Source organism: Tursiops truncatus, chromosome 20 (genome assembly GCF_011762595.2).
Source record: "Tursiops truncatus isolate mTurTru1 chromosome 20, mTurTru1.mat.Y, whole genome shotgun sequence".
Taxonomy (NCBI): Eukaryota; Metazoa; Chordata; class Mammalia; order Artiodactyla; family Delphinidae; genus Tursiops; species Tursiops truncatus.
In genome coordinates, this window is record NC_047053.1 from 44,253,407 (window position 1) to 44,281,338 (window position 27,932).

General features: G+C 45.9%; 1 long non-coding RNA gene across 16 annotated transcripts in view; it reads right to left on the bottom strand.

Annotated features, from left to right (window-relative positions):
* The window catches only part of LOC109551409 (uncharacterized), a 35,788-nt gene extending 8,755 nt beyond the window's left edge, over positions 1–27,033 (bottom strand). Inside the window, exons 1-8 of one of the 16 annotated variants that reach the window (XR_012328546.1) lie at positions 25,598–27,030; positions 24,762–24,851; positions 24,223–24,281; positions 19,495–20,366; positions 17,994–18,237; positions 17,218–17,297; positions 9,254–9,426; positions 82–1,352 (exon numbers count right to left, since the gene is read on the bottom strand). This is a non-coding gene — a long non-coding RNA (uncharacterized lncRNA). Of the gene's footprint in view, positions 1–81; positions 1,353–1,816; positions 6,046–9,253; positions 9,427–17,217; positions 17,298–17,993; positions 18,238–19,494; positions 24,282–24,761; positions 24,852–25,577 lie in introns of those variants that run through there. The other 15 variants (XR_012328551.1, XR_012328548.1, XR_012328538.1 and 12 more) reach the window with 15 other exon arrangements.
* Between the last annotated feature and the right edge of the window lie 899 nt (positions 27,034–27,932).

Consider the following 27,932-nt stretch of genomic DNA (forward strand, 5'->3'; position numbering starts at 1 on the left):
CTATAAAATCACAGAGGTCAGGCCATTCCACACCTTACCCATTGCGAGTCGCTATCTCTCTGTTGTTCTGTGGCTGCTCACCTGGCTGCCTGCTGCACAGCCTCACTTTACTCTCGTAGGAAGACTCCAGTGTCAGTGGCATCGCTGTCCGTCACCCCCACGCTGGCTCCTCCTTCTTTCTTTCTGTGGCACACATACCCCGGGCACTCACGATGCTCTCCTGGTGATTTGAATCATGGGGCTGTATAACTTGCCAAGAAGAGATTAGCACAGGCCCTTCACCTTACAGGCAGCACCGGCTCAATTCAGCCAGAGGAAACTGGAAACTCTCCTATCAGGTCCCTGGAGCACACTGGCAAAGAATGGAGCAAACACGGACATCACTTTCCATTGACCCTTCCTCAAAGGCCAAGTTCTACCATTGCCTTGGGCTAGAAAATGACTGACCTCTTTCACGGTATCCAGGGCCCCACTAAGTCTCCTCAAATAGACACCAAGTCTCTGCTTCTGAGAACTAGCACTCAACTTCTGGTTTACTAGGTTCCCTGGTTTGCCACAGAGCCTCCGTGATTTCATTAGCAGTGCTTACAGCTATTTGGGGTGGTAGATCTCTATCACTGCCATAAAAAAAATAAAAAATTAAAAGGGCTGGAGAAATCAAGAAGTTAGCCTGAGGTCCAAAACAAACCCTGCTTACTGGTGGAATTGGCATTGCCTCCCTCCCATTTTTCCAATCACCTATCCCACCCTCCTACTCCTACCTTGACTCTCACGGCCCTCTGAGCAATCACAGTGTGACCAATTTAAATAATTATTCAGAAGAGCAATTGCCCCTTCCTGACTATAAGTCATCCCTCTATCATTGGCATCATCGTTATAATTAGTCAGGCCTCTCATTAAGCTGTGAAGGCATCTGTCCCGGGCTTTAGAAAGTCACCCAGTTTCTGGAGACTGGGAGGGACCATGATGTTATTCATCCATCCAGATGGAAAACACTGATTGAACATCTACTGTCTCCTGGAGCTCGGAAAGGTGCACAAAACTCAGGAGCTTGCTGTCCAGGGCCGAACGCGTTCCTCTGCTTTGTGCAAGTTACGGTGAACGTCACATCCCCAGGCCCAGCTCATGCTATAGTCTTCGTACATTTCAGAGAAGAGGAGAAAACGCAGGGCTCTCGCTCTTCTCCAGCCTTACCCAACTGCCTGCTTGGTCTCTCGTGAATGCCCGATCATCATCCCACGTTAAAAGTCCTCAAAAGGCAGGGACATATATCCACTACCAAACGTAAAACACATAGCTAGTGGGGAGCAGCCGCGTAGCACAGGGAGATCATCTCGGTGCTTTGTGACCACCTAGAGGGGTGGGATAGGGAGGGTGGGAGGGAGGGAGATGCAAGAAGGGGGAGATATGGGAACCTATGTATATGTATAACTGATTCACTTTGTTATACAGCAGAAACTAACACACCATTGTAAAGCAATTATACTCCAATAAAGATGTAAAAAAAAAAAAAAAAGTCCTCAAAAGGAGCTCTTGGTCTCCGCCCACCCCCATCATAGTCAATGGCACCATGGCCCACCCAGTCACTTGCTGGAGTCAAGAACATCCAGAACAATGAGTTGGGGCAGGGGGAGGGATAAACTGGGAGATTGGGATTAACATATACACACGACTATATATAAAATAGATAACTAATAAGGACCTACTGTATAGTACGGGGAAAGCAATACTCTGTACTGACCTATATAGAAAAAGAATCTAAAAAAGAGTGGAGGGGGCTTCCCTGGTGGCGCAGTGGTTAAGAATCGCCTGCCAATGCAGGGGACATGGGTTCGAGCCCTGGTCTGGGAAGATCCCACATACTGTGGAGCAACTAAGCCCATGAGCCACAACTACTGAGCCTGCGTGCCACAACTACTGAAGCCCACGTGCCTAGAGCTCAAGCTCTGCAACAAGAGAAGCCACCGCAATGAGAAGCCCGCGCACCACAATGAAGAGAAGCCCCCGCACACCGCAACTAGAGAAAGCCCAGGCGCAGCAACGAAGACCCAACAATGAAGACCCAATGCAGCGAAAAATAAATAAATAAATTAATTAATTAATTGAAAAATAAAGAAACATGTGACCTGGTTGGCAAAGCTTGCTGTCTCCATCCCACCATGGCTTCAAGGGAATATGAGAGACCGGACTAAGGGAACGAGGATTGGATGAGTAGGGAAGTGGTCAATAGATGCTTTGAAAAGGGTTAAGTAAGGGTCAGGTAGGTCAGAGGAATGACTCCTGGGCTTGGCAGAGTGGAGGTCATCAATGATTTGACAAGAGCAGTTTCAGGGGAGCAGTGGAGGTGGAAGACACTGGGGGAGCAGCTTAAAGAGGATGCTGGGAGAGGAAGAGGAGAACTCTTGAGAAGTTGGATTGGATGTGAGCTGGAAAGAATGAAATCCCAGATAATTCATTGTTTTTTTTTATTATTATTTTTATTGGAGTATAGTTGATTTATAACATGCAGAAAGTAACACAGTGTTACTCACAAAGTGAATCAGTTATACCTATACATATATCCACTCTTTTTTTTATAATTAATTAATTTATCTATTTTATTTTTGGCTGTGGTGGGTCTTCGTTACTGCACGCGTTTCTGATGGCCTGTTTCTTGTCCAACAGATCAGACTTCAGGCAGGACCTCGATGTGTCCATGGGTGCCGGGAAATGTCATAGTGGGGAGCTGGCCAGGGCAGGCCGTGGGATATCACCAAACAATGTCTCCATAAGCCTGTTCTCTTCATCTTTTACACAGAGCTGGAAATGGAAAACCTAACATTTTTTTTTCTTTTTTAATTAATTTACTTATTTTTGGCTGTGTTGGGTCTTCATTGCTGTGCGCGGGCTTTATCTAGTTGCGGCGAGCAGGGGCTACTCTTCGTTGCGGTGCATGGGCTTCTCATTGTGGTGGCTTCTCTTGTGGAGCACGGGCTCTAGGTGTGTGGGCTTCAGTAGTTGCGGCATGCAGGCTCAGCAGTTGTGGCGCATGGGCTTAGTTGCTCCACAGCATGTGGGATCTTCCTGGACCAGGGCTTGAACCCAGGTCCCCTGCATTGGCAGGCAGATTCTTAACCAGTGCACCACCAGGGATGTCCCGAACTTAACATGTTGATACGGGAGAGTGATAGGATTGCTGTGTTCACCCCCTCCCAACCCCTATCTCAGTTTCCATTACTGCTGTTACAATGTTGTTTGGGCAATGGAGGAAAGTTGATTAACCCAAAATAATATGCCTGATAAGAAGATTTGGCCCTCACGTGTGGATGGAGTTCCAGGGGGTGGTGTCAACGGTGGCAGCAATCCGTGAATGTGACAGCCGGGTCTAGCTGGTATCACTCAAGGCTCCCCTGAAGCTGTGATGATATCTCAGTGACCTTTTCAAGAGCTTGACTATAGCATTCATGTATCTGCTATAATTCTGGTTAACGTTTATGCTGACAGAGTGCCCAGGGAACAACATGGAACCTCCTTGCCTTTTCTCCCTTTTTGAAGATAAATCCCAACTTTTTTCATCAACATCCACCTCCTTCTTCTCAAACCTCTTCACTTTTACCAGACTCTTCCTTTTCTTTCTTTCTTTTTTTTTTAATTTTATTTTATTTGGCTGTACCACATAGCTTGCAAGATCTTAGTTCTCTGACCAGGGATCAAACCCACACCCTCGGCAGTGAAAGCTTGAAGTCCTAACCACTGGTCTGCCACGGAATTCCCCAGACTCTTCCTTCTCTAAAGATGAAATCGAGTCCTGTCACCTTGGAAACCCATTTCCTTTGGCCTTGGGTTGTAAATCAGAGTGGCCTAGATCCCTCTGGTCCTGAGTAACTCCTTTGCGACACTTATCCAAAGGGGGATTCAAGTAATTATTAGCATCTCCTCTGCCCCTGGACGGTGAGCTCTAGGAGGGCTGGATTGGGATCTTGTCTCTCCCTCCTTCTGCAAGACCAGGCCCATCACAGGCCCTCGGTAAACACTCGTTGCTGAAGGAGTGACGTCCAGTAAGAGACAGTGAAGGGTCCTCCCTGGACCTGTTGGACCCGGGGAAACACCTCTCAGCTCTTCTCTGCACTTGGCTCTTACAGACACGTGCTCTATTCAGCAGAATTCAGAAAGAATTCTGCCTCCAGCCTTGCTACCAGAAGGAAAGAAGGAAGAAAGTTCCTGCCTGCCAAGTTGGGATATTTTTAGACTAGAAGCCGCCAGGATGAGCTGGAGTTCTTGTCTCGCTCCACGGTGGTGTGGCGACCTCATTTCCTTCTCTGCCTCAGAAGTTTCGAAGTAACAAGTCCCATCGCAAGAACAGAGCAGCACCAGGAAAAAAAAAAAAAAAAAAAGAGGTGGAAACCCTCTAGTCTGGATACTTAGGATGGAGTTTCCAAAGCCTGGAGAAAAGTACAAAAATCCTTCCTATATATGGTGGGGGGCAGGGTGGTGGCTGCAAAGACTACATCTAACGTCTACTGAACTTAATAAAATTCTGCAGTCTTGCTATTTGTTTAACGGAGTGCACTCCGCCTGCCTTAAAAGATTTTATTTCCTAAATCACTTGCAATATATAAGGATAGCTAGAAGTTCCTGTTTCTATGGCCAAGTCAGTGGGGGAAAAAGGGGAGAGGGAGTGCTAAATTTTGCTTTTTCTTAAAGACTTAAAAAAAAAGAATATCCAGGGTTTTTAATAAAATTTATATTTCTAATTACTCATATAGTGAAAGCTGAAGACATCTGACATTTACTAAGCACCTATTTCATTATTTTTTTTCTTGCCTTTTTTTTCTTTTGGCTGCGCCTCGCAGCTTGTGGGATCTTAGTTTCCCAACCAGGGATTGAACCTGGGCCCTCAGCAGTGGGAGTGCAGAGTCCTAACCCCTGGACTGCCAGGGAATTCCCATCTTGCTTTATTTAAAATCTAGATATAATTGACATATAACATATTAGTTTCAGGTGTACAACATAACGATTCTATATTTGTATATATCGCAAAACGGTCACCACAATAAGTGTAGTTAACATCCATCACCACACATTATTAGAAAATTTTTTCTTCCTGTGATGAGAACTTTTAAGATCTATTCTCTTGTCCGCCTGCCGATGCAGGGGACACGGGTTCGTGCCCCGGTCTGGGAAGATCCCACGTGCCGCGGAGCGGCTGGGCCCGTGAGCCATGGCCGCTGAGCCTGCGCGTCTGGAGCCTGTGCTCCGCGACGGGAGAGGCCACAACAGTGAGAGGCCCGCGTACCGCAAAAAAAAAAAAAAATCTATTCTCTTAGTAACTTTCAAATGTACAATACAGCATTATGAACTACAATCACCGTGTTGTGCATTACATCCCTAGGACTTAGGTATTTTACAACTAGAAGTTTGTGCCTCTGACCCCTTCACCCATTTCACCCACCCCTACCTTTACCTCTGGCAACCACCAATCTGTTCTCTGTATCTCTGAGTTTGGCTTTTGTTTTTTTATTTTTTTGATTCCATATGTTAAGGACTCTTGAAGACTGAGAAAACAAGACCTATGGCTGGGGCACCATGCTGTTCCCAGTCTTTCCTCAATCTCCTCATTTGAGTTTACCTGCATGGGGACCAGCTGCCCAAACCGAGTGCCGTGTGACAAGCCCAAACCTGGCTGCTGGGAGCATTGGCCGGGTGAGTCCTGTCTGTCCTGGAGAAGGAACGTAGGAGGGTGGATAGAAGGTGCCACCCCACAGGAGTGAGAGCAGGGAGGGCAGGAGGGCAGAAGGGATTTGAGTAAAACCACAGAGGGGTGTGAGTGCAAAGTGAGAAGAGGTATAACTATTTCCTTTTGATAACATGACCCCCCCCAGGGGACAGTCTCCAAAAACACCCGTGTCCATAACACAGAACATTTTGCTTTTTAGATTTAAAATGATGGGTGAGGGACTTTCCTGGTGGTCCAGTGGTTAAGACTCTGCTCTTCCACTGCAGGGAGTGCAGGGATGGTTCAATCCCTGGTCGGGGAACTAAGACCCCGCATGCCTTGCGGGGCAGCTGAAAGTAAGATAAAATAAAATAAGATAAAATAAAATAGGGCTTTCCTTGTGGCGCAGTGGTTAAGAATCCGCCTGCTAATGCAGGGGACACGGGTTCAAGCCCTGGTCCGGGAAGATCCCACATGCTGCAGAGCAACTAAGCACGTGCACCACAACTACTGAGCCTGTGCTCTAGAGCTAATGAGCCACAACTAATGAGCCCCCGTGTGCCACAGCTATTGAAGACTGCATGCCTAGAGCCTGTGCTCTGCAACAAAGACAAGCCACCACTATGAGGAGGCCACACACTGCAACAGAGTAGCCCCGCTCGCCGCAACTAGAGAAAGCCCGCGCGCAACAACAAAGACCCAACGCAGCCAAAAATAAATAAATAAATAAATGTATAAATAAATAAATAAGAATACTTTTAAAAAGATACAATCTTTAAATCTTGAAAAAGAACCTATGAGGTGTAGTTAAAATACCAGGTTCAAACCAATCCCCTACGTACCCTCCCAGAGTGAATCCAGGTGGAACACCCGGAAGTGGGATTAGCTGCGTCATCTATAGAAGTGATGCTCCCTGGGGAAGGATGCATAGTGGGGGTTGAGGGGTTTTAGTAACAAACCAGGCCAATTGTGGTGACAGTGGTTATGTCTCAAAGCCTTGTGGCCAGTATGTGATGATACAGAACAGGGTTTTCTGAAGTGGGCACTGCTGCAGAACCTCAAGAAGTTTCTGGCGGTCCAGGGACCAAAATCGGTCATTAAGGTCCATGGACCACATCATTGTTTTGACCCTATCCACGATGGTCAGCTGACATGGGTGCTCAGTGCTCTGGCTGTTCTATTTCTTGATTGAAGCCAATTAAACTGCAAGTGAGGGCTTCCCTGGTGGCGCAGTGGTTGAGAGTCCGCCTGCCGATGCAGGGGACACGGGTTCGTGCCCCGGTCCGGGAAGATCCCACATGCTGCGGAGCGGCTGGGCCCGTGAGCCACGGCTGCTGAGCCTGCGCGTCCAGAGCCTGTGCACTGCAACAGGAGAGGCCACAACAGTGAGAGGCCCACACACCACCCCCCCCCACCAAAAAAACTGCAAGTGAATTTGCTGGACATCAACGCTGCAAGGGTGGGAACTTTGTGTCTTTCACCACTGGATGCCCAGCCCCCAGAACAATGCCTGGCAAAGAGAATGTGTTAATAAACATGAATTGAATGAATGAATAAGTAGGTGATGAATATAACTGGCCTCCTTAATTGTTTATCTGACTCTTGAGGGCTTGATCAGTGAGCTTGGTGAAGTAAGTGGCTAAAGACGTTTCTGGAAAGGTAAGGCCTGAACTAATCACTGCCTGAAAAGATGCTCTACTGATGAGTTAGGAAGACCCCTGCCCACTCCGCACCCCAACACCTCGGCTTCACAGTGCTGTGCTGGGGCTGGTCCTGGACAGCCAGCTACCCCCTGCCTCCACCCCGTCCATCTCTGCTGTCTGAGTTTAAATGCTCTTCTGGCACAAGCAAGAGGGGTCATAGGTTTTGTCATGTGAACTCAAGGCCAGCAAGGCTCAGGCTGAAGAGTGGCTTCCGTTGGAAACTCCACCACAGAGAAGGAAGCAACATCTCAGACAGAGGAATGGGGTCTGACTTCAAAAGGTCACTTCCCAGCTCACATCAGGAGCTGTTCTCAAAGGACAGGGCTCAGAACAGAGACGACAACTATTTCCTTCTCTGATGATCAACCCGGCAATCAGAACCAGGTAGAGTCACCCAGCGGTGCCACAGCCGCCCATCCTGGGCTTGAGAGGGTTGGACTATGGGGCCCTGGGGCAGTGAGAGCAGCCTCCCAGGCTGTCACTCAGCCAGGAAGTACCACCACCTCAGGTGCCTGAGGAAGGATGGTCTCCCGTCTTGGGAAGAAGTGACAGGAGAGGAATCAGTCATCAGGGGGAAGTTTCCAAACAGCAGATGGATGGACTGACTTATCACCTGGCTGAAGGAAGCTCTCAAGGCCTTCCTGCCCTGAGGGCACATCAGGACGTCAGCTTTGGGGGATCACCCACCCCAAGAACCAGCAGTCCCTTTCTTCTCTGCCCTACACTCTACACATGTCAGACTCCCCCTAGGCTTTGCCTGGGATCTGCCTCTGCCCACAGAGCCTTCTCACCCTCCCTTCATGTCACAGATTAAGGGGGATCCCCACCCTAATTAGATCCTCTTTTAAACAAAGCAACTGTAAATAATGTTTTGGGTTCTTTTTGCCGCACCGCGCAGCTTGTGGGATCTTAGTTCCCTGACCAGGGATTGAACCCAGGCCCCCTGCAGTGGGAGCGCCAAGTCCTAACCACCGGACCGCCAGGGAATTCCCTGTTTTCAAAATAATGAGGAAAATTTGAATATGAACTGGGTATTAATAATACTAAAGAAATATTATGTCTTTTTTTTTTTTTTGGCTGCGTTGGGCCTTCGTTGCTGTGCGCGGGCTTTTTCTAGTTGTAGCGAGCGGGGGCTACTCTTTGTTGCGGTGCACGGGCTTCTCATTGCAGTGGCTTCTCTTGTGGCGGAGCACCGGCTCTAGGTGCATAAGCTTCAGTAGTTGTGGCACACGGGCTCCAGAGCGCAGGCTCAGTAGTTGTGGCGCACGGGCTTAGTTGCTCCACAGCATGTGGGGGATCTTCCCAGACCAGGGCTCGAACCCGTGTCCCCTGCATTGGTAGGTGGATTCATAACCACTGCGCCACCAGGGAAGTCCCTATTATGTCATGTTTGATGTGATAAGGGTATTGTGCACAGGAAAGTGTCCTCATTTTTAAATGTGCATTGAAGTATATAGAGGTGAACTGCCAGGATGTCTGAAATTTACTTTAAAAGCACTCAGAAAAAAATTGGAAAAAATCCTGGCAAGATGTCAACAGTCGTTAAACCCGGGTGACGAGCATGGAAGGCTTCTGTATGTTTAGAAATGTATATAGTATAATGTGGGAAGAACAAAAGTCACCTCCTCCAAGAGACTTTCCCTGATGGCGCGGCACTGGGCTGGGCGCCCCTCTCCTGGGCTACAGTAGTTCCAGGACAGGAACTGTTAGTCACCAGGGCACTTACTGTCATGAATTCAGGCTCTGCCTCTCCAACTAGGCTAAGACCCTCAGGGGACCTCACAGTCTGGCAGAGAGTAGGTGCTAATAAAGGAGTGTTGAGAAGGAGGGGGGAGGTTACAACCCCAGCACACACCTCAGTGCCTGGCACAAAGTCCGCAGCTCGTTGATCAGGCTGAAGGTCCTCCGAAGCAGCCAGCTCTCCTGTCTTCCTCTCCTTGAAGGATCCACCAGTGTGACATCAGCAAATGGACAGGCTTTGTGGCCACCTTCACTGACTTTGTCTCAGGCACACCCTCATCCAAAAGGCTGGGAGAAATTGATGACAAATATTTATGTCCACCAGCCAAAAACATGCATATGAATGTTTATAGCAACATTACTCGTAACAGCCAAAAAGAGGCAACAGCCCAAATGTCCATCCACTGATGAGTGGATAAAACAAGGGTAGTATGTCATTACAATGGAATATTATTTGGCAATAAAAAAGAACGAAGTACTGATCCACGTTCCAAGAGGGTGATCCTTGGAAACATGATGCTAAGTGAAAGAAGCCAGGCCCAGAGGACTACATATTGTCTTATCTCATTTACATGAATTGTCCAGAATAGACAAATGCATAGAGAGAGAAGGTAGGTTAGTATTTTCCTAGGGCCAGGGGAGTTAGGGGAAAGAGGGAGTGACTGCCAACGGGTATGAGGGTTTCTTTGGGGGGTGGGGAAAGGATAAAAATGTTCCAAAATTAATTGTGGTGATCATTGCACAACTCTGTGAATATACTGAAAATCACTGAGTGGTGTACTTTAAAAGGATGCAATTTTATCATATGTGAATTATACCTCAATCAAGCTGTTATTAAATATATATCTATGGTCATTACCCAGTCCATGCCGCTGGGCAATAAGGCAGACAAAGATGGATGTGGTGTTGGCTATCTTCCCAATTTAAAGTAGAATAATAAAACATAAACTTGGCAGGGAAGTGGGGGGGCTGGTAAGTATGTAACAGGGCCTGTAAATAAGACCTTGACCTTTAGCTGCAAATGCTGGTTAGCAGTGACCTTGCAAGGGGCCAGGTTTGATCTCAATCTATTTACTAAAGAGCAAGTGCGATGCTGTGGAGAGAGGAAGGGAGAAAACTCCTCCCGTGATGCCAGAAAGATGTAATTAAGAACATAAATTACACTTTCCAGGCTTTGGAGGCACCATCCAGCCGCTTTCCACAGGCATGCCCAGGTAAGGTGGTCTGAAGAGTTCTATGAAGAATCTTGGGAAAGAAAAAGAGAGATCACCTGTGGAATAGGGGGCACTGGGAGTGGAGAAGGCAGGGAGGAAAGAGGACAGAGCTGCAGTTCAAGACAACTTGGGGGCAGGGAGAACTCAGGAGGATTCATGGTCTAGTGGTCCACGGCGAGAACTCATTCTGCCGGGCTCACACAGCATTAGAAATGCTCTTAGTCAGTTGCCGTAGAATGTAAGCTCTAGGAGGGCAGAAGTTTCCATTTGTTTTGTTCGTCAATGCACCCAGATGGCTGGTGCACGTGTTGAATAAGTGAATATTTTTTAAATTGGGGGATTTGACTCCATGTCTGACCAAGACAGAATAACAGGGACCAGCCTGAAACAACTTAAAAACTGGACAAAGTATACGAAACGATGGTTGTCAAGACGTTGGACATCAGGCAGCAGAGGACAGTGGTCCTTGAGAAATGAGACCCAAAGGAAGTGAGCCCTATATTGAGAGTGGAGAACCTTGCGATTCCTGGTGTTTTTGTTTATTCCCCCTCAACAGCGGGGAAGATTAAACACTGTTGCGGTCCTGCCTGACAAAGCTTAATAGCTAGGCTTGAAAGGATCCAACTGTTCCCAAGCAACTTAACTGTATCCCAGAGCAAAGCTCAAAAATACCTGTAGGAACAGAGATGTATCCAGCCCCCAGCAAGGGAAAATTCACAATGTCTGTCTAACATTCAGGGTCCAATCAGGGGCGAGAAACCACATAGTAACTGGAGCAGGGGACGTTTAATGTAAAGAACTGTTAACGATAACAGGGGACTAACTATAAATAGGTAAAGAGAACTCCAAAGAATACCCTAGAACTGAGGGGACGATCTACTAAAACTGGAATTCAAACTTCATTGGAGGAGATATGGTTGCAGCCCAGTCCACAGTGAAGTTCACTGGGTTGCCGGGGCCAGAGCTGGTCCGTGGTTGCTGCGCAAGAAGGAAACTACCTTCTGGGGTGCAGGTGAGTCAGTGTGGTGGGCAGAGAACCGTGGGATTGGGGTTGGGATTGACAAACAGGAATCCTCCCGCTGGGGTGCAGGTGAAGATGGAAAATCTCTGTGGGGACCTGTGAGATTCACTGAGAATTCGCCTTTGAGGGAGCTCCTGATGGGAAGCTGTCAACGGGAGGCTGCTAAAATCTGATGGGGGTGAGTGCCCCTGGATGTCCCCCACGCGCCCCTGGCAGCCCTGGGATACGAGCAAGAAGCCAGAGGAAGTAATACATTGGAATGAGGAAGAGAAGCCCCTTGACTGCCAGTGTCCCTCCAGTGTCCCCTACTGACAAAGCTTAACACTGCTCCAGCTGCAAAAGAGAAATGCTTACCGGGTCCAGCTAAACTATCTCTGGGCAGGTGATGAAAAATAGATTTAAAGCTGAGAAGGAACAAATTGGTAACTGGTAAAGTCACAGTCTGACATCCAATCAAAGATTTTCAGCCATGCAAAGATGAAAAACATATGACCCATAATGAGGAGAAAAATCAATCAATAGAAATAGACCCCAAAATGACACAGATGATACATTTGTAGACAAGAACATTAAAACAGCTACTATAACAGCTATTGTAGACAAGAACATTAAAACAGCTATTATAACAGCTATTATATACCTATATTCAAGAAGGCAGAGGAAAGATTGAGCATGTTTAGTAGAGATATGGAAAACACGATAAAAGATCCAAACTGACATAGAGATGAAAAATATTACAATGCCTGGGCTGGGGGGTGGGGGTGGGGGGCAGGGGGTGGAAATACACTGGATGGTATTAATTCCAGGTTCATCACCTTGCTTCTCCTACTTCCCTAGTGCAGGGATTGGGAAACTTTTTCATTAAAGGACAGACAGTACACATTTTAGGCTTGTGAGCCATATGGTTTATATTTTTTTAAATTTTTATTGGAGTATGGTTGCTTTAAAATGTTGTGTTAGCCTCCACTGCACTGCACAACAAAATAAATCAGCCATATGTATACAGACATCCCCTCCTTTTTGGATTTCCCTCCCATTTAGGTTACCCCAGTGCATTAGGTAGAGTTTCCTGTGCCATACAGTATGTTCCCATCAGTTGTCTATTTTATTCATAGTATCAATAATGAATATGTGTTAATTTCAGTCTCCCAATCCTCCCACCCCAGCCATATGGTTTCTGTTGCAGCTACTCAACTCTGCCTATTCAACAGCGCTCGAAAGCAATCACAGACGGTATGTAACACATGGGCATGTCTGTGTTCCAATAAAACTTTATTTATAAAAACAGCAGCCAGCTGGTGGTTTATGGTTTGCTGACCCCTCCCCGAGGGCATCCAGTGAGAGTCCTACTGCTCATTCAGCACTCCCAAAACTCAGAGGGGCTGCCTGAGCCCAACCCAGACCTCAGCCCCATCTCCCTCTTTCTTCCTCTTTTTCTCTCTGTCAGGACACTCTTCTCCAAGCTCTTAATCCCCACGGCCTTGGAGGATAGTTAGCAAATAAATGAATTTATTTAGCTATTGGGGAGTGCTGAGAAATGACCCCAGAAGATATATACAGTTGAATCCATGGATCTGTGGATGTTCCTTATATGCAAAAAAATACCCTTGCCGATGTGAAGAAGTTAAGGATCTTGAGATGGGGAGGTTATCCTGTTTTATCTGGGTGGGCCCTAAAGGCCATCAGAAGTGTCTTTATAAGATAGAAGCAGAGGGAGATTTGATATGCAGACGAGAAGGTGTTATGAAGACAGAATAGACAGAGACTTAAAGTCACCAACCCTGGAGTGATGGGGCCACAAGCGAGGGAATGCTAGAGTCAGGAGATCTGAGTCCACGTCCCATTCTACCCTCCTTACTGTGTGATCCCAGGCAAGTCCCAGTCTTTGGTTTCCTTTCCTGTAAAACTCCCAAACTGACATAGAGGAGGAAGTTTCCCTCCTGCTGCCAATGCTGTGAAGCTTACGGGAAATGCCGATGAGAACATTCAGCACAAACATACGCTACTATCACCTTTGGGACTGGGGTCCTCACAGCCGCTCTCAGATTTTACCACTGGCAGCCACCCTGCTCTGAGTTTCAGGAAGAGCAGCTAACGTTGACTGCGTGCCTGCTATGTGCCAGGTGCTGTGCAAAGCATTTTATGTGCATCCTCCAGAGACATGTGGAAATGGGATCGTGGAGTTTGCACTTTGGAAGCAGAAGGACCTGAGCTGGAATCTCAGAAGTGCCCTAATTAAGCTGCGTGACCTCAGGCAAGGGACTTAACCTCCCTAAGCATCAGTATCCTCACCTACAAAACGGTGCCGCCTTGACCTGTCTTCCTGAAAGGTCACAAGGGTCAGATTTACCCTAAGCAAGAGGTCTGGCATGGTCCTCTTATTACCATTTGCCCTTTATAATCAGTGGCGGATTCGTGGTGAACACATAGTTTCATAAGGGGATGTGCTGCTGTCTCCCAGTGCAGAAACATCTAAGCGCCACTGGTATCCATTCAAAAGGCAGCGTTTCCTCTCCCACTCCCACCCCACGCCTGTGGAACTACAGAATCTTTCTTCTGTGACAGCACCGAGACACAGCACCGAGACACACGCATACGTGGTAATTTTCAGGCGAGAGCTGAGCAACTAATTTTCCCACTTAAAATTTATTCTTCCTTCTTTTGTTATTATAAGCTGGGGAAAAGACACAACAGAAACCCTCTGAGTCTGGCAAAGAAGAAACAACGTGAAACGCAATTTGAAACCAGGAGTAATCACTGTGTCTACAATTCTAAAAAAAAAAATACATCAAGGAGTAGCTTTTAGAGCCAGTTTTAAATCACGCAGAAGAGTCTGGGTTAGAAACAATTTATTATTTTCCTCCCCAAAATGCTGCTCTGCCTGGACTTTCTGTTCTGGTTAAATGCCCCATGCACCCCCAGACCCAGGGATTCCCTCAATAGTCCCCTTCTTGCTGCATCTAGTCACCCAGTCCTGTGACTTCCTGCCTGTCGCAGCCACAGGGCATGTTTATTAGTCCCCTGCCTCCAGGCCTGAACTTGGCTAAGCACCCTCCAAGCCAGCCGCTAAGGGATCTTTCTGAAACACAGATGAAAAGATTTTCATGATGACTGTCAATTACTCAGAACCTATCGGGCATCTACCACATGGCCGGTATTCTTTCATTCAACTCCCAAAGCCTACAAGGTAGTTGTTATTAGTCCCACCTTACTAATGAGGTAATTTGCTTCTGTAACTTGGTCGAGATCACTGAGCTGGTATACAGTGGAACTGGGATTTGAGCCCAGGTCTGGGGACTCCGAAGTTTGAGCTCTTCCCATGTCACTGCTTTCTCTCCTGGGCTTCCTACTGACTACAGCTGAGTTCCCCAAACTACGCCCTGGGGATGTCACTGTATAAGATAGAATAAGTTTTCTTTAAAACAACAACAGCAATAAAGTGTGTGTGGAGGGGAGATGTGGCCGGTCTGTGTTAAATAAATTCGGGACATGCTATCTATGCTGACCAGTCTTGGAGAATCCCTGGCATCTTTTATATTAGTAAAGGTTTTGGTGTGTCCTGCAATTTAAAAAAAAAAGGAAAAACAAAAACAAAAAAAACCCCACTTTAACCTAGAGTTTTCCAAAGTCATTTTGCCCTGGAACACCTTTGCACTGAGCATCCACCAGTCAGAAGGAGGACTGGTGTTCCTCGGCACACCGTCTGGGAAACACTGGCCTTCCAGCCCAGGTCCCACAAGCTCCTGGGCTGGGCCCACCTGCCTCTCCAGTTTCTCCTCTTCGCCTTGTGTCAACCTTCTGCTCCAGCCACACCTCGATGCTCACACTTCCTCAGACGAGCCAGGGTGTTCGTGCCTCTGTGCCTTTGCACGAGCTGTTCCCTCCCTGAGCCTGCAATGCTGTTTCCCTCCTTCCCTCCCTCCATGTGCCTCAAGGACTGGCCAAGATGTCTCCTTTTCCGGAAGTGGTTTCCTAAGGCTTCTAACCAGAGCTAATTACTCCCTGGGTTGCACCAGCCCTAGCACTTACCTCTACTACAACACGTCTTTCCAGATAATATTTGTCTTCCCATGGCTCATCCCCTGCGGAGGGCTGTGAGTTTCTCGAAGGGCAGACTGCGCTTGCTTTATTTCAGAATTAACACCATGCACAAGGCCTGGTACACAATAGGTGTTTGTCAGTTGAACTTCCTTAGCTGTCCTCTAGTCTATTTTCTTAATATATTTTTCTAGTTATAAAAGTAATTCATGCCCACTGTGAGATTTGAAAAAAGACACATGTATATATGGTATATATTTAAAGAAGAAATACCCATAATCCTAGAGGGATCAGGGTGAATGAATCTCAAATTTGCATTAGCATAAGAATGACCTGTGTGAGCTAGTTAAAAACAGAGGCACTCAAACCACAGCTGGGCCACCCAGATTCTGCCCCAGTGTGTGTGTGCATGCACACACGTTTAAAAAACTTCCAGTTGATTCTAAAACGCATCCCTCAGACACTCCCTGGTGGTTCAGTGGTTAGGACTACACGCTTTCCCTGCTGAGAACCTGGGTTCAATCCCTGGTCGGGGAACTATGATCCCTGAAGCCGTACGGTGTGGCCAAACAAAAAAATAAATTAAAAAAAATAAAATGCATCCCTCATTAAGGGTCACTGCTTAGGTGAATTCCAATATTTTGTACTATGAACAAGGCTGTAATGAACATCTTTGTATGTAAATCTTTGTCTATGGGTCTATTGATTGCCTTAGGAGAAATTCCTAGAAGCAGAATGATTGAGCCAAGGGGCAGGAAGGTGTTTCAGGCTCTCGGAGGAGTTATTCTTCAGAAAGATTTTGCTGCTCCCTTCTCCCACCAGCAGCTTGTGAGGGTGCTTGTCTCACCACGCCCCCATTATTATGGCCACTTTGGACAAGAAAGAATACAAGAATAGTTGCTATTAAATGTGAAAGAAAAATCGCCTAGCTCGATGTTTTTTTAAGAGGGACATTTAACGAGCTTTTGAAGTATAATTACTGTTTAATCAAGCCTGGGAATGCACAGTCATTATTTTCTTTTTGTGCACGCTTGGTAATTTTGCCAACGAATGCTGTGAACACCCATCACTTCATTTGTTTTTGTGGGCTTATGCGGCTTGTTTTCCTAGAGGAGCTTCAATCTCTCGCTCTGTGTGTGTCTCTGCCTCTGTCTCTTTCTTTTGCTGAGGCACGTAGACTTTGAGTTTAGTTTCTTCCTCCCCAGAGTCTCAGCTAAGGAGCAGGTCCCCTCAGCTAAGGAGCAGCACCTGAGATGCTCATACCCACTGTGCAGGTAGCCGTGCCCCTGGCTAGCTGCCCACCCCCTAGAATGGCACTCACATTTTCTCCCTATCTGCCTCCATCCAACTCTGACAAGTGAGGGCAGAGTTTCTCAGTGTCTGGACCCACCTGCACCAGAGGAAGATGCCTGCTGGGCCAGCTCCTTCCTGCCTGAGAATGGAAAAGGCCACAGCTCCCTTGGCCATGCTCAAGGAGGGTCTCCGCCATCTACAGTGTAGTAGGCAACGAGAAGCTTCCAGGAGGAGGGAACTGCCCATGACCAAGGCCAAAGGAGGACAATAGCCATTCAGACATTAAATATCCTCTGACCTGCAGTTCTCAGGCTAGAAATCTTACTTAGAGAATGCTCCCACATGTGCATGATGCTATTTGCAAGGGCTTTCCCAGCTGTTTACAATGGAGAAAAAAAGCCCACTAAAGGGCAACTGATTAAATAAGTGAAGACCCCTGCATATCATGGGATACCAGGCTGGTGCACCAGGCAACATTTAACAATTAAAAATAATGAGGCGAAAAAGACAAACCTGTATAGACGGAGGGAAAATATCTACCGTTAAATGAGAATAGCAGGCAGAAGAAAAATATGTTCAGAATGATCCCGTTTCTGTGAAAGACAACAATTTAGTCAACCAACATTTAATATTATATGCCAGGCACCATGGATAAATAGGCAAAACCAAACAAACCTTGTCCCTCATGGAACGTGCATAAACAGGGATTATCACTAAACAGAAAGGAGCCTGGAAGGAACTGTTCACCCTGGTTATTTCTAGGCAGGGTGCATGGGAGCAGGGAAATGGTTTTAAGAAGAGTTTTCAGGGACTTCCGTGTCGGCGCAGTGGTTAAGAATCCGCCTGCCAGTGCAGGGGACACGGGTTCGATCCCTGGTCCGGAAAGATCCCACATGTCGCGGAGCAACTAAGCCCCTGCGCCACAACTGCTGAGCCTATGTGCCACAACTACTGAAGCCCACGTGCCTAGAGCCTGTGCTCTGCAACAAGAGAGTCCACTGCAATGAGAAGCCCGCGCACTGCAACGAAGAGTAGCCCCCGCTCGCTGCAACTAGAGAAACCCCACGTGCTGCAACAAAGACCTGACGCAGAAAAAAATAAATTTATTTTAAAAAAAAGAGTTTTCATATTTCACTCTCTATCCTTCTATATTGTTTGGATTTTTTCCACAATAAATATGCACCATATTTGTAATTTAAAATAATATGGAATGAAAGAATGAAATAGCGGGGAAATGGAGCCCATGATACAGCCAGGCCTGGAGACCCAGGCCTGAGATGATTTCCCACCTTTGCTCCTTGGGACCCCATCACTTCAGCTCTCCATCTGCTCAAAGCTTTGGTCTTTAATCTCTCTAGGGAAATCAGCCAGAGAAACAGAGATAACCACTGTGGCGGGGAAGGTTCAAGGTTACCCCAGCTGTTACCACTTGGTCCACTGGTTCCAGGTCTCCTGGAGTAGTTCCTTGTGCCTTAAAATGTATTCACAGATGATTGCGCTCCCCTCTTTTTTTAATTCTGAAAAATTTCAAACCTTCAGAAAGGTGACAAGAAGTAGTACAATGAACACTTGTATATTCTTCACCTAGATTCACTAGTTGTTAACATTTTGCACACTTGTTCTCTCTTTCTCTCTCTTTCTATGTATTAATTTTAATTTTTGCTGAATTGTTTTGAAATTTAGGTACAGACATCATGACACTTTATTCCTTACTAAGAAAACATCCTGCGTAACCATGGTGTATTATCACACTTGGAAAATTGAACATTAACACTATCCTAGTATCTTATATACATTCCACATTCAAATGTTCCCAAGCGGCCCAGCATTGTCCTTGAACAGCTCTTTTTCAAAGGGTCTGGGATCCAATCCAGGATCACGTGTTGCAGTCAGTTGTCCAGGCTCTTTAGTATCCTTTAATCTAGAGCAGTTCCTCAGCCTGTTTTACTTTTATCTGACATGGGGATACTTGAAAAGTCCAACTAATTGTGTTAAAACTACCCAATCTCCAGGAATTCCCTGACGGGCCAGTGGTTAGGACTCTGTACTTCCACTGCCGGGGGCGCGGGTTCAATCCCTGGCCAGGGAACTAAGATCCCACAAATCTCGGGGTGCGGCCAAGAAAACCAAAAAACTACACAATCTCCGCGTGATCCTTGTCTTAGAGATGTCAATTTTCTTATGCCACCACTAGGTGGCACTCTCGGTAGCCCTTGTCCTTCAACAGCCCTTGTGAAAGGGCAATTTAAGGATTGTCTCAGTCAAAGAAGGCTCTTCTTTGGTAAAGCATATGCTGTTTAAAATGCCTGTATAGGGGCTTCCCTGGTGGCGCAGTGTTTGAGAGTCTGCCTGCCGATGCAGGGGACCCCGGTGCGGGAAGATCCCGCATGCCGCGGAGCGGCTGGGCCCGTGAGCCATGGCCACTGAGCCTGCGCGTCCGGAGCCTGTGTTCCGCAACGGGAGAGGCCACAACAGTGAGAGGCCCGCGTACCGCAAAAAAAAAAAAAAGCCTGTATAGTGGGGAGAGGGATAAATTAGGAGTTTGGGATTAAAATATACACACTGTTATATATATAATATATAACCAACAAGGACCTATTGTAGAGCACGGGGAACTGTACTCAATATCTTGTAATAACCTACAATGGAAAAGAATCTAAAAAAGAATATGTATGTGTATATATATGTACATATATATGTATGTATGTAACTGAATCACTTTGCTGTACACCTGAAACTAATACAACATTGTAAATCAATTATATTTCAATAAAAAATAAAATAAAATACCTGTATATTATAAAGGTGGTATCCTTTCAAGCGTGTCTTCCCATATATGATTCATAATCACCCGGGGATATTGTTCATCAGGATTCTGGTTTGGTGGGACTGAGGTAGGTCCTAAGATTCTGCTTTTCTAATAAGCTGTGGGTTGATTGTGATGCTGCTGGTCTGGAGAACACACTTGGAAGAGCAGGATTAGAACAAGCATATGAAGAAACATATCTATTTACAATTAGGCAACTTTTCTTTTTCTGTCAGAACCAGCAATGAAGCTGATCTCACCTCCTGCTAATCCCCTCCCCCCACCCAGCCCTTTGGCCTCCGTGCTTCTGTACCACAGGGCCTTTGCACTAGCTGTTCTCTCTGCCTGCACTCTCTTCCCCCAGATATCCTCTACTTGGTTAACTCCCTCTGCTCCCTTGTCTTTCCCCAAACCTCACTTCTTAATGAGATTTGCCCAGACTACCCTATTGAATACTGCCCCCTGTCCCCACCCTGATTTCCTTTCCCCTTCAACCTACTCGATTCTTTCTCTATAGCCCTCACCACCTTCTCACATACCATATAATATACTTACTATATTAATTGCTTATTTCTGTCTCTCCCTGCTAGAATCCAAGTTCCACGAGGGTGGGTATCTTAGTCTATTTTCTTCACCGATATACCCCAAGCACCTAGAACTGTGTCTGGCACATAGTAGGTTCACAAGAAAATATTTGTTCACCTTAATGGGACCTTCAAGATGACAGTGCCCAATCCCCTCATTTGGTTGATGAAGAAATGAGCTTCAGGTCTTTGGGCAAGATAAAGAAGTGCCCAGGGTCATACACTCCCTACGTGTGCTCCCTGTGAGACTGTAGGGAGATTGTGCTGTCCGTCTAAATGAATATAATTTAAAAGCAGGACTTGTTTGTATCAGTTAAATTTTTTTTCTTTTCATTTGTTTTTGTTGTTTACTATCAGTTAAATTTCAAGCTACTGTGTTAATTCTTATTATTTGTGTTAGGCCTTTTCCAAAAAGGATCTGGAGAGCTAACGAGATGATATAAACTCATATAAAATGGAACAGTCAGGAATCAAGATGGAAGCGATATCATCTAAAGGAAGAGGGAGTTGATTTTAACAGGCCCTTGACAGTAGTTAATTATGCTAATGGGGTACAGAACTTGGCTCTGAATTCTTTGGCAGCTGAGTTAAACGGGAAGCACATGGGGCTGCGTAGTGTTTGTTGTCTGTACTAAGAAAGTCTGAGCACTCAGCAGGAACGCACTTCCAGGACGCATTGAGTATAAGCACAGGAGAACTCTGTGTGACATCCAGTGGGCCCCCAATTGGCTAACGTTCCCCCAAAACCCCCAAAGTTCTCACTGAAGAATGCGCTCCTTTTATCTGGGAATTCTAAGAGCGTAACATAAAATCACGTGATAGCTCTTAAGTTCAAGTGAGTTCTTTTCTGATGGCTCTACCAGAAAATAAGGATGAAAACCAGAGAATCTAGGAGAAAGCATAGGTAAACATGTCTAGGAATATCTTTTACAAATATCTGCTGTCTCAGATCTTAGATAAACATTGAACCACAGGCAATTCATGGATTAGACTCTCATATGTTCAGTGGGGGAGGGGGGGTGATATTTATTGAGTTTCTACTATAAATGGGATCCTTTTTCCCCAGAGGGCACCCCCAAGGCCCAGCTAGCTCAAGGGCAGAGAGGACAGGAGGGGAAGCCACTTCTGTTTCTTTAAGTTGCATGAAGTATTTGCTAGGGTGTATTCCGTATCCAAAAAAGGCATCCAGCAAATTCACCTCTCTGGCCACCAGGAAGCTGTCCTCCACCATGAAGTAGGGACAATTGCTCTGTTTTCTGCTGATGATTTTTCAAAACACAGTTCTTTTACAAAACCTCTGAATATCCTGTGAGTGAATACTAGCCAATGTATTTTAATAAATGATAATACATTTTTTCTTATAGACCCCTTTAAAAATTATTTAAAGATTTCCCCTTTAAAATAATTCACAGTCTAATGACAGAGATAAGCACCTAAACAAACAACTACAAGAAATGTGATGAGTGTCATACTGTATGTGGATAAGAGTGGCTGGAATCTTTCCTTTTCCAGCGATGTACTTCCTCTTTTGATATTTGTACATCATTGCATTATATACTGTGGATTGTTCCACTGAGATCGGATTGATCAAACGAGCATGTCTTGGTCTTTGTGCAAATACTTTTTCAAAGGTCATTGTGTATTTATATGTTCCTTGATGACTGTGAAGTAAGGATGTAGTAATTTTCCTATCAAAATGAAATGTATACGTTCAACTGTCTCCAACTATGAGAGTTTAAAGACAAAAAAACTGAGATACTGTGTGATATCTGTATTCATTCAGATGCTAGTGTGATATCTGTATAAAAATTGACGAATTTCTCAAGAGGTATTTACTGGGAGAGTTTTATGTTACACAACCAATTTATAAATATTTCATTAGGAAAAAAAAAAGATTTCCCAAGGCATTTTTTTTTCTGCCTGGTGCAATTAAAAAAAAATTTGGTTGGGGGGACTTCCCTGGTGGTCCAGTGGTTAAGAATCCGCCTTCCAATGCAGGGGATGCGGGTTTGATCCCTGGTCGGGGAACTAAGATCCCACATACCTTGGGGCAACTAAGCCTGCGTGCTCTAAAGCCCTCAAGCCACAACTAGAGAGAAGCTGGCGCTGCAACGAAAGGTCCCGCATGCCGCAACTAAGACCCAACACAGCCAAATAAATAAACATTAAAAAAAAAAAAAATTTTCCCCATGGTAAAATACACATAACATAACATTTACCATCTTAAGCATTTTAAGTGTATAGTTCAGTGGTATTAAATACATTCATAATGTTGTGCAATCAGTCATCACCACCATCCATCTCCATAACTCTTTTTAGCCTGCAAAACTGAAACTCTATATTCATTAAACAATAACCCCCAATCCTTGCCATCCAGCTCCCGGCAACCACCCTTCTACTTTCTGTCTCTAGGATTTTGACTACTATAAGCACCTCGTATAAGTAGGATTCTATCATATTTGTCCTTTTGTGACTGGCTTATTTCACTTGGCATAATGTCCTCAAGGATCATCCATAAGGTAGCAGGTGTCAGCACTTCCTTCCTTTTTAAGGTTGAAAAATATTCCACTGTATGGCTACACTACATTCTGTTATCCATTCATCTGTCGTTGCTTCCATGTTTTAGTTATTGTGAACAATGCTGCTGTGAATAAAGGTGTACAAATATCTCTTTGAATTCTGCTTTCAATTCGTTTGGGTCTCTACCTAGAAGTGAAATTGCTGGGTTGTATGGTAATTCTAATCTCAATTTTTTGAGAAACCACAATACTGTTTTCCACAGCAGCTGTACCATTTTACGTTTCCCATCAACAGTGCACAACAGTTCCAGTTTCTCCACATCCTCACCAACTTTTGTTCTTTTCTGTTTTTTGAATAGTAGTTATCCTAATGGGTGTGAAGTGGTATCTCATTGTGACTTTTTTTTTTTTTTTTTTGCAGTACACGGGCCTCTCACTGCTGTGGCCTCTCCCGTTGCGGAGCACAGGCTCCGGACGTGCAGGCTCAGCGGCCATGGCTCACGGGCCCAGCCGCTCCGCGGCATGAGGGATCTTCCCGGACCGGGGCACAAACCCACGTCCCCTGCATCGGCAGGCAGACTCTCAAACACTGCGCCATCAGGGAAGCCCTCTCATTGTGATTTTGATTCAAATTTCTCCAATGATTAGTGATGTTGAGTATCATTTCATGTGCTTCTCGGTCATTTGTATATCCTTTTTGGAAATATCTATTCACATCCTTTGCCCATTTTAGTACTGGGTTGTCTGGTTTTTTGTTGTTGAGTTTTGGAGTTCTCTATATATTCTGGATATTAATCTCTTATCAAATACTTTAAGATATTTCTCAAGGCATTTTTTTCTGTCTGGAAAACTTTTAAATTGAAATCATATTGTGACCGTGTCTTCAACTGAATCCCACCATCTCTGCCTCTGCCCATCACAGATGTGTCACACGCATGGACTATTCTTTCTCCACCTGGCATTTGTTCTGCCACACTGACAACCCTGGGCCATAAGAGGGCCCAGGGCTTGAACCTGAAATGTGTCAAGTGGTGTTAGCCTCTGGGGGCTGGATTTTACTCTAATCACACCCTGGACTTTTGCCTGAATGGCCTGGATTCCTCTGTTGCAACTACCTGGATGAGTTGCTTCCATCTTGAAAGAAGAGATCGGATTGGGTTTGCCAACGAGGCAGCTGTGTGCAGACCCTTGTGGGGAGGGCCACCATCTTTGAGGGCTGGGTTGGCTTATAACTGGCTTGTAGTCTGTGTTGGTTATTTGTGGGGTCCTGCTTCTTTGAGGTATCTGCTTATCTTGGCTTCTTCCACGCAGCCATGGAACGTGCAGAGCCTTGCACAAACCAGGCACTCGTTTGTTGAATAAACTCTGATAAGCAAAGGTGATACGTTTGGAGCCATGCTGCCTTGATTTTCACTTTTTGGTTTAAATATCACATCCCCATATGCCAACACCTCCCATGAAACAAAGAGAAGCACCTGTGTTGGTTTTGGCACAGGATCTGTTCAAGGGCAGGGCTGGGCCATCCTTGTTCTCTGTGCACTGTGCACGTGTACGTGTGCGTATGGGTGATCACAGGCACGCGTGTGTGTTCATGCACTTGTCTACTTACGTTTGCTCGTTGGACCAAGGGCTGGACAGTCACATAACCTCAAGACACCAACTGGAACTCTGACAAATGCAGAGATGAATTTGTCAGTAAACCAATGGGTCTCAACCTGTTCAAGTATAAAGACTCTTCTTTAACATAAAAAAATTGCAAAGACTCCCACACGAACAAGAAAGACATTATTTGTCTTTTCTGCATTTTCAGGTTGATAAAAATATGTCCCCATGCATTTGAAGACCTTTTGCAACGATTCCCAAGCTCTCCAGATCTGGGGATCCACTCCCTGAATAGACCTTTAACACTGGAAGGAGTGTCAGATGCTCACTCCTGTGAACATCTGACATTCTAGCAACTTTCCCTCTAAACAAGCAGGACCAAAAACATGAGCAAAGTATCACAAGCCCCAGAGACCACGTTTGTCTGCATCTCTGATGCATCCTCTGAACCTAGCACAGGATCTGCACCTTAGGTACAGAAAAAGTACTTCTTGCAAAAGTATCCAGTAAGATGAGGCCACAGAGTGGCTGGCTAGGCTCACTCACCAGCTATGCTCTCAAGTCCTGCACACCAGCCTCAAAGAGCACAACGCAAAGCACTGCGTAGAAGGCCTGACTGATCAACGTCAAACTTGGCTGTGAAACAAACATCACATTACTTTATTATCATTAAATGAAATAGAATCTGTTCCTGGGCCGCCATTCTGCCAGCCTGTTGGGAAATTTAATGTTGGCCTCAATTGGCAAATCCCTTCTCTCCCTAGGGTTGCGTAAGAATCTGGAAGGATCATGTGGCTCCTTGAAAACGGGGGAAGGGAAGAGAGTCTGGTTGTGGTCACTGCTCAAGCTCCTTGTGATTCAGGCTCCCAGGGTCCCTAGAGGACAGGTGGCTTCCCAGGCTCTGTGTCACATGAGGTGTAAGGTGATCTCGGCAGAGGCTGCAAGTCCCAAGCCTAGTGTCTGGCGTCCCTGGATGCCCGGGAGACATTTCCCTGAGGGAGCTGTCTCTATCATAGGGGCAGCTCACTCTCCCCAGTTTGGGGGACTCTCCTTTGCCTGCTGCTCCACCTCTGCTCCTTTCAAGTACAACTTTCCTTGGGGTTGGGGTCACATGGGGCCTCAGCTGGACCTCCCAGAGTTGTGCCTGGTGGCAGGGGCTGAAGGACCCCGGAGGAAACTAATAACAAACTGCACCTCAGTGACTGGCTCTGCCACGGGAACCCAGTGGAATAACCACCTGCCTGCCGTGTGTCTAACTCTTCCATGTTGTTTCTAAATAATCAGGACCTCAAAGAGCTTCTTCTGCCACCTTGTTCTTCTGAAACTGACCTGCCGGAGAAGCCACCTGGAATCCAAACTCACCTTGGCTCAGAGATACGTACTTTTATTGAATGGCTGGTGGTGTGACAGAGCTTCTCAAGACGGTGTCAGATCCCGGCTTGAGGTTTGCCCTCGCTTTGGAAGGCACCAAAATCCACTCTTTTTCCTTTTTCTAGGACCCAGTCCTGGGCTCCTTCAAAGTCCCAACAGCAGGAGGTTTCCTTGCTTGGCAAATTCTGGCCCAAACAACCCAAGCCCTGAGGAGGAGAGCATTGGTTGTACAAGAAACTAATGGAATAATTTCTGGCACAAAACCAGACCCTCCTGTGCCAAGAGGTTCCAGGAAAACCAGCACATCCCAGGACTGGGAGGAAGTAAGGCAGCGACTGGGGACTTTTCCTAGTGAATCCAATAAATCCTTGGAAAAATAATCCACCAAAGGTCAGATATAGACAGAAAACAACTTTGGAGGTGTTTTGTTTTTTTCCTAAAGAGAGAGAAAAGATTCCATGCATTGGCTCTCAAAATAAATAACTGGGAATAGAAAACTCATCTATCCATATAAGAGAAATATGAACTTCAGTTCTGTATTATGGCCAGTTGATTGGGGATGGGGGAGAAAAGGAAAAGATGAATTGGAGGACAAAAAGAAGTAGAGAGAGGAAGCAGAGAAAGGATGAGAGATGAGAGAGGCACAGAGAACTTGAAAGAAGGTTAGAGAAAGAAACTAAATATTTTCAGAGGCAGAGACACAAAATACATGAGAACAGAGCATAGTGAAAGAACACCAGATTGAGAAAGCTCAAAAGATATGCTGTAGATACAAAGAACAGAGTAGTGGTTCCCAGAGGGGAAGGGGTGTGGGGGGAGGGTGAAATGGTTAAAAGGGGTCAACTATATGGTGATGGCTGGAAACTAAATTTTTGGTTGTGGGGACTTCCCTGGTGCTGCAGTGGTTAAGAATCCGCCTGCTAATGCAGGGGACATGGGTTTGAGCCCTGGTCCAGGAGGATCCCACACGCCGTGGAGCAACTAAGCCCGTGTGCCACAACTACTGAGCCCGCATGCCTAGAGCCCATGCTCCGCAACAAGACAAGCCGCTGCAATGAGAAGCCTGTGCACCTCAAGGAAGAGTAGCCCCCATTCGCTGCAACTAGAGAAAGCCCGTGCACAGCAATGAAGACCCAACGCAGCCAAAAATAAATAATAAATACATTTATAATAAATAAATAAATTTTTGGTAGTGAGCACGTTGTAGTATATACAGAAGTTGAAATAAAATGTGTGTGCATGAAACATATAATACTATAAAACAATGTTACCTTAATTTTTAAAATGGTTATTTAATGGTAAATCATTGTTGTTATACTTTTTAAAAAAATATATTTATTTATTTTTGGTTCGTTGGGCCTTCGTCGCTGCACGTGGGCTTTTGCTAGCCACGGCAAGCAGGGTCTACTCTTCGTTGTGGTGCGTGGGCTTTTCATTACGGTGGCTTCTCTTGTTGCAGAGCACGGGCTCTAGGCACACGGGCTTCAGTAGCTGTGGCACACGGGCTTAGTTGCTCCGCAGCATGTGGGATCTTCCCAGACCAGGGCTCGTTCCCCGTGTCCCCTGAATTGGCAGGCGGATTCTTAACCACTGCGCCACCGGGGAAGTCCTGTCATAATTTATTTACAGGAACATCTTATACACATGGCAAGTAGAACTGCGAGAACATGAGGTCATCTTGTCCAATTCCTTCTGGAGTGCATTGGTGTCCCCTCACCCCCACCAAAATTCATGTCTACCTGGAACATCAGAGCATGAGCTTCTTTGGAAACAGGGCCTTCGCAGATGTAATTAGTTAAGATGAGGCTATACTGGATTAGGGTGGGCCCTAAATCCAATGACTGGTCTCTTTATGAGAAGGCCACGGGAAGACACAGATACACACGCATCTGGAAGAAGCCCACGTGACGACAGAGGCAGGGATGAGAGTGGTGCAGCGCAAGCCACGAGACACCAAGGATCGCCAGCGACCACCAGAAGCTAGAGGAAGCAAGGAAGGAACCTTCCCTTGAGACTCTGGAGGGATCCTGGCATGGCTGACACTTTGATTTCAGACTTCTGGCCTCCAGAACTGTGGGAGGATAAATTTCTGTTGCTTTGAGTCACAGTTTGTGGTGCTCTGCTATGGCAACCCTAGGACACTAATACGCTTCCTTTTGCAGGAGAAGAGCTCCAGGATGTGTGACGTCTCCAAGATCACGGAGTCAACTGGTAGCCAGTCACCCATTCCAACCTGCCTTTTACTTTTCCTTAAGAATTTATTTATTTCCAGCATCTTTCATCCTCTCTGAACATGGAAATAGTTTGTCTATTGTCAAAGTTTATGTTGAAATAAAGATTCATTTC